Source organism: Equus asinus, chromosome 12 (genome assembly GCF_041296235.1).
Source record: "Equus asinus isolate D_3611 breed Donkey chromosome 12, EquAss-T2T_v2, whole genome shotgun sequence".
In the NCBI taxonomy this organism is placed as follows: domain Eukaryota; kingdom Metazoa; phylum Chordata; class Mammalia; order Perissodactyla; family Equidae; genus Equus; species Equus asinus.
The window spans coordinates 72,768,731-72,774,730 of record NC_091801.1 but is presented as its reverse complement, the minus strand read 5'-3'; positions in this window follow the sequence as shown (position 1 = coordinate 72,774,730).

Here is a 6,000-nt window from a genome sequence, read left to right as displayed (position 1 = left end):
AAGGTTGCTGTGAATATCACATTAGATAATTTTGAAAGAATAACTACTTGAGTGTTAGTTTTCTTTTACTATTGTTATGCAAAAAGATACAAAATACAGGGAGAGGTATTCTAAGCACTACTCGGGTTCTTCAGTAGGTAGGTTACTATTCACTGCTGAGGTGATACGGGAGGTGGTCCTTGAAGAAGAGGTAAGCTTTCAGCAGGTAAAGGTAAGAGATAAATGTAGTCCAAATGGGAGAAAGTATGCAGAGTAGTTTCCTGAGTCTGCCTTAAGAAAAAGTACCTCAAAATGAGTAGCTTAAACCAACAGTAATTTATTCCCTCACAGTTCAGGAGGCTACAAGTCCAAAATAAAAGTATCAGCCCAACAACGCTGTCTGCGAAGGTTCTGGAGGATACTTCCCTTTCTAGCTTCTGGTGATTGCTGGCAATCCGTGGTGATCCTCAGCTTGTAGATGCGTCGCTCCAGCCTCTGCTCCTATCATCATGTGGCGTTTTCCCTGTATGTCTGTGTCCAAATTTCCCTCATCTTATAAGGGCACCAGTCAATGGCTTAGGGACCATCTGAATCCAGTATGACCTCATCTCAACTTGATTACATCTGCACAGACCCTATTTCCAAATAAGGTCACATTTACGAGTATTGGGGGTTCAGATTTGAACATATTTTTGGAGGGGAACACAATTCAGCTCACAACATCATGTGAGCAGAATTCAGAGGAGGAAGGCACAAGATTTATTTAGAGGAGCAATGAGTAAATTATCATGAAAGTAGTAGAAAATGTGGCAGATGAGCAGACAGTGACAATGCCAGTTGAATTGCAATCAACAAACAAGTACCAGGGTGTGAGCTGGGAGTATCAAGATGAATGAGATCACATCCTTGAGTTAGAGACATTTTATGTAGCATGTAACACCTTCCTCTACAGAGACAACTATACTGTAGGTGGTCAGTGCTCTCACGGATTGTGATACATATGATGCATATGTTCTGGGATTGTACATTATGCTTCTGCTCTCTGTTTTATTCATCGTTGAATGTCTAGAACCTTGCATAGCTGCAGATACACAGTAGGCACTAAATAAATATTGTTGAATAAATGAATGAACACCTGCTTTTGTAGATGAAGAAACCAATTGAGAGAGTAATTCATTGAAGGAAATACAGATGATGAGAGTAAGGCTGGCATAAACCCTGGCCTATTTTGTCCAGAGTCCATGTTCTGTTGACTACTTCTCTGCCTCTTTGAATACCGTCTTAACTCAGAATAGTTTACTGGACTGGCCATTGTTGCCTTTTTTCCACTGTACATTAAGTTCAGGTAAAATGTGGCATCTTGCCTTCCTGAGACCATCAAGCAAGGTTGTTCATCAGGCATGCCATTTGACAGAGCAGTGGCCTTGATCTGACCACTCCCTCAAATGACATGCTCACTTTCTCCCACAGATGTTAGGCAGAGCCTAGAGGACACAGTGACATTTGGCATCTGCAAAAGGCCATTGTAATTCCTCTGTCACAGGCATTGCCATTCATCCTTTCAATATCCATTTAAAATAGTGCCATATCCTGACCCTCTGCCACTGGAGATAAACAGTGTTCAGCAAGATTGGTTTGCCCCCAGGCATTCATTACTAGCTTGGGAGATAAAATGGAACTCAGGTTCATTAGGTAATAGAATCTTAAGATCACAAGGAAACTTAAAGTTCAATTTTATCCCCCATGAACAATGCTTGAAACACCACTCCCTCATTTCCCCTGAACACACATACACACACCCACACCCGCATTCACACCCACTCACATAAACACACACGGAAACATGGCTGTCTGGAAGACTTTTCCAAATACTTAGCCCACACACAAAATCTTGGCCTTTGCCCTTTGAAAACAGGATAGATCTTTATTTGATCCAATAAGAGTAATTTTCATAAGAAGGAGAATTTAATATTCCAAAATACTGGGGGGAAAGTATCACCAGTGGATAAAAGAAAAGTGATGATTGTGTGATATTTATGTGGCACTTAGTTGATAACTAGAATCTTAACTGACTATTATTTTTCACACTGACTATAACAGTGATCAGTGTTATAAATGGTGGAAGCCAATATCAAACTTCCCTGTTGCCAAGAGCTGACTTCACCATCTCTTTCTTACTAGCTATGATTGGTAGAACAATTTTACCAAAGGTTTGGGCTGAGCAGTGGCTTTCTGGAATGGTGGTCTTCCAGTTCAGCAGAAAGTATGAAACTGGCCAAAGCAAGAAATTGATTGGAATTAACGAGGTCAAGGCTTAGAAAGTCCCATTTCAACTTTCCCACAAGAGCACCAGTATTTGCTGTCCCTTTCTTGGCTCCATTTCAGAGGCAGCACCATGCAGTAGGGATAAAGGAATGACAGTGCTTGGGGAGACTCTGATAGGCAACACAGCCAGGCTGAGACCTCATCTTCAGTTGACATGTGTAGCATTTGTGTTGTGACATTATGTTAATTCAGTTAAAAATATAAACCTCTTGCTATTTAAGTGAGACATAGGGGACCATCACTCTGTTTTTAGCAAACTTACAACAAGAGAAATTCTGTAGGGGGAAGAAAGAGTTCAAATACAAAAAGCCAGGAGACAATCCCTTTGACATTAGGTGGAAATTTATGCTGACATGCTTGTCCTCATAAATAACAGAGAATGAAGAATGCTGAGTTTTAACTTGGTCCAGGAAGCTGTGAAGAGTCAATAAGTAGTTTTGAGTAGAGGAATGACGTGCTTAGAACTGTGTCTTAAAAATGTCATCTGGGGCCGGCCTTGTGGCTGAGTGGGTGAGTTCATGCACTATGCTTTGGCAGCCCAGAATTTCACCAGTTCGGATCCTGGGTACAGTCATGGCACCTCTCATCAGGCCATGCTGAGGTGGCATTCCACACAGCACAACCAGAAGGACCTACAACTAGAATATACAGCTATGTACTGGAGGGTTTTGGGGAGAAGAAGAAGAAGAAAAAGAAAAAAGATTGGCAACAGATATTAGCTTAGGTGCCAATCTTAAGGGAAAAAAAAATGTCATCTGGCATGTGTGGAAGGTATATTGGAAGTGGGCAATACTGGAGACAAGATAATTGAAGAATCCAGTAAGGCAGAAACAGCAGAAAGAAAGACATTGGACAGATTTTAAACATATTAAGGAAGTAGAATCTGTAGAATTTGCAGACTGTTTGAATAGGGGTGGTGGTGAGTGAGAAGGAGGAGTCTAGGTTGAGCCCAAGTTCCCAGCTTGGCAATTGGACGCAATCATGTCTTTCAGGAAGAGAAGTAAAGAAGAAGAGAGGCATATTTGCATAATGGTTTGATTAGGAGAGTGTTTTGTTTGAAGTGTCCGTGGGACTTCTGGGAATAGATATTCAGGGTACAATGGATTTGAGGTACAAATATGTAGTTGCCAGGAAAGTCATGATGGTCAAAGCTTATATATGGATGAGATCTCAGGACCACTTATTAACTCAGAAAATATAGGTCGGAACACTTCTACGTGGTAAGTAGAGGAAGATTATTGCTTGGAGAGACAGTGATAGGCAGATTCAGTCAGAGTTAGCAGAAGTAGCCAGAAAAGTCATAGATCAACCAGCAGGGGCCAGCCTGGTGGCATAGTGGTTAAGTTCATGCACTCTGCTTCGGTGGCCTGGGGTTTGCAGGTTTGGATCCTGGGCATGGACCTACATGCTACTCATCAAGCCATGCTGTGGTGACATCTCACACAAAATAGAGAAAGATTGTCACATATGTTAGCTCAGGATCAGTCTTCCTCACCAAAAAAAAAAAAAAAAAAAATGCAACAAAAACCCCCCGGCAGTGTGTAGTAGATGTAGATAATAAAAAAGAAATTAAGAAAAAGGAAATACAGTTCCTAATGCTAAAGAGGCATCAAATTAGACTAAAAAAGGAAAAAAGTCACAGTTGATGAACACTAAGACAAACCTACTCCTTCCTTGGTGTACCTGTCTTAGTCAATGGCAACTCCACTTAACTGAGCTCATACCCCAAGCCAGGAAGTCATCCGTAACTCCTCTATTTCACTCACATCTGTCATGCAATCAATTAGAAAACCTTATTTTCTCTAACTTCAGTCTATACTCATATTCCAAACACCTTTCACCACCCTCACGGCCACAAGCTGACCAGGCCCCCATCATGGCTCTTTTAGACTCCTGTAGTCATCTCCCAGTTGGTCTCCAGCCTTCCATTCTGGCTCCATTACAATCTGTTCTTTATATTGCAGCCAAACTGGGCCTTGAAAATGTAAATTTTAATATATTTTACCTCTTCTCAAAACTCCCCATAGCTTTCCAGCACAATTAGACTCAGTTCCGTTATTCTTACCGAGGCTGACAAAACTCTGTAATATACCCCGGCCCTGGTGATCGCTCCGATCTCCTGTCCTGCTTTCCCTCTCTGCACCACTCATCGTGGCCTCCCTCCTTGAACACCTTCCTGCAGCAGACTTTTGAGTTGGCATTTTCGCATGCTAAACTGTAGTTCCCCCACATGTCCAAAAGCTTCACTCCCACATTTTGTTCAGGTCTTAACTCAATTGTCATGTCATGATATAGAGACCTTCTCTAAGTACCCAATTTCGTTTTTTAAAGAGAGTCTTCTGCGGAGCATTCTCTATCCTCTTACTTTGCTTTATTTTTCTCATACTATTCATCATTATCTGCATATATATATATACTTTCATATGTCTCACACAACTAGGATATCAGCTTATGAGGACAGGAATGTTATCTAATTTGTTCACTGATGAAACTCCATTGTCAAGGATGTACTTGCCATTTATTAGCACTGAGGAATTGCTTGGTGAATGAATACTGCACTTAGGAACCAATATGCAGTTCTTAGACATTTACCTTCAATCTTAGGTGAGCTTTTCTCTCTTGATGGTGAGAATGAGAATGTCCCCATAGTTACATACTTAAACGTTTCCTTTTCAGGAACCTCAATGGAAAAAAGATGTCTGTTTTTCCCATTCATTCCAATTGATGTCTCATGTTTGAGAACCATTGGACTGCTGGGGTCATTTGCCTAGTCCTGAAACAATCTTTGTGGCCCAAAGATGGCATAAATTGATAGGTTAGACCAGAACTGTCTTCTACCATTGGAGCTGGGATTGGTCAATCGCCAAACTGTGTGGACTAAGAATGGGAATGCTGTGCCTCCCAAAAAGAAATCAAGATGCTGCTACCAAGGGGAGATACAGGTTTTGTGAGGTCTAACACTTAAACAATTTGTGGGGCCATCATTAGGAAAATGATTATAAAACTGAAAATACAGTATTAATTATAGGGACCTGGAAGTGACCTGTGTATGTGATAGGCTCTGAAAATTAAAATAGTAGTATCACACCAAGTCTATCTCTGGGAAAAAAAAAAAAAGGAAAAAAGAAGAAAACAGGTATCCCCACAAGGGGACTGAGAGGGAAGAGAAAATATGGATTAGTGACAGAGGAGGACTTGATTAGACTCCTGAGGAAGAACGGCTGTCCATTAGACCTGACAAGCTCCCCTTTCTTCAGTCGAACACATTTTCTGCTCAATGGAGGAATTTGCAGAGCGATTTCCAGCCAGGAAGAGAGGAATGCGGAATTTGGTCTTAAGCTTTCTGTTCTTACAATTGTCTGCAGCCTGCACTGAAGAGACTTGTGGAAAGAACAGCTGTGGGTCCCTAGTACAGCTAATCCTTTTGGAAAAAGAAAAGTTACGTAACCTAAATGTGTTTAGCTTCATCCCCTCCCCTCCCATAATCTAAAACATCCCACAGAAAGCCAAGTCTGGGCGGGGTGTGAATATTAATGACTGAGTCCTGTGCTGTACATCCAGCAGTGAGGGGTCTCACTTCCTGTGCTGTGGAGGCTTAGCCAGTCCCCAGGGAATGATGGGGCTCAATGTGTCCACAGCAGCACAAAAGGACTCAGTGCTCCGTGGTTGCGTAGTTCTGTCCTGGTCGGTTCATAA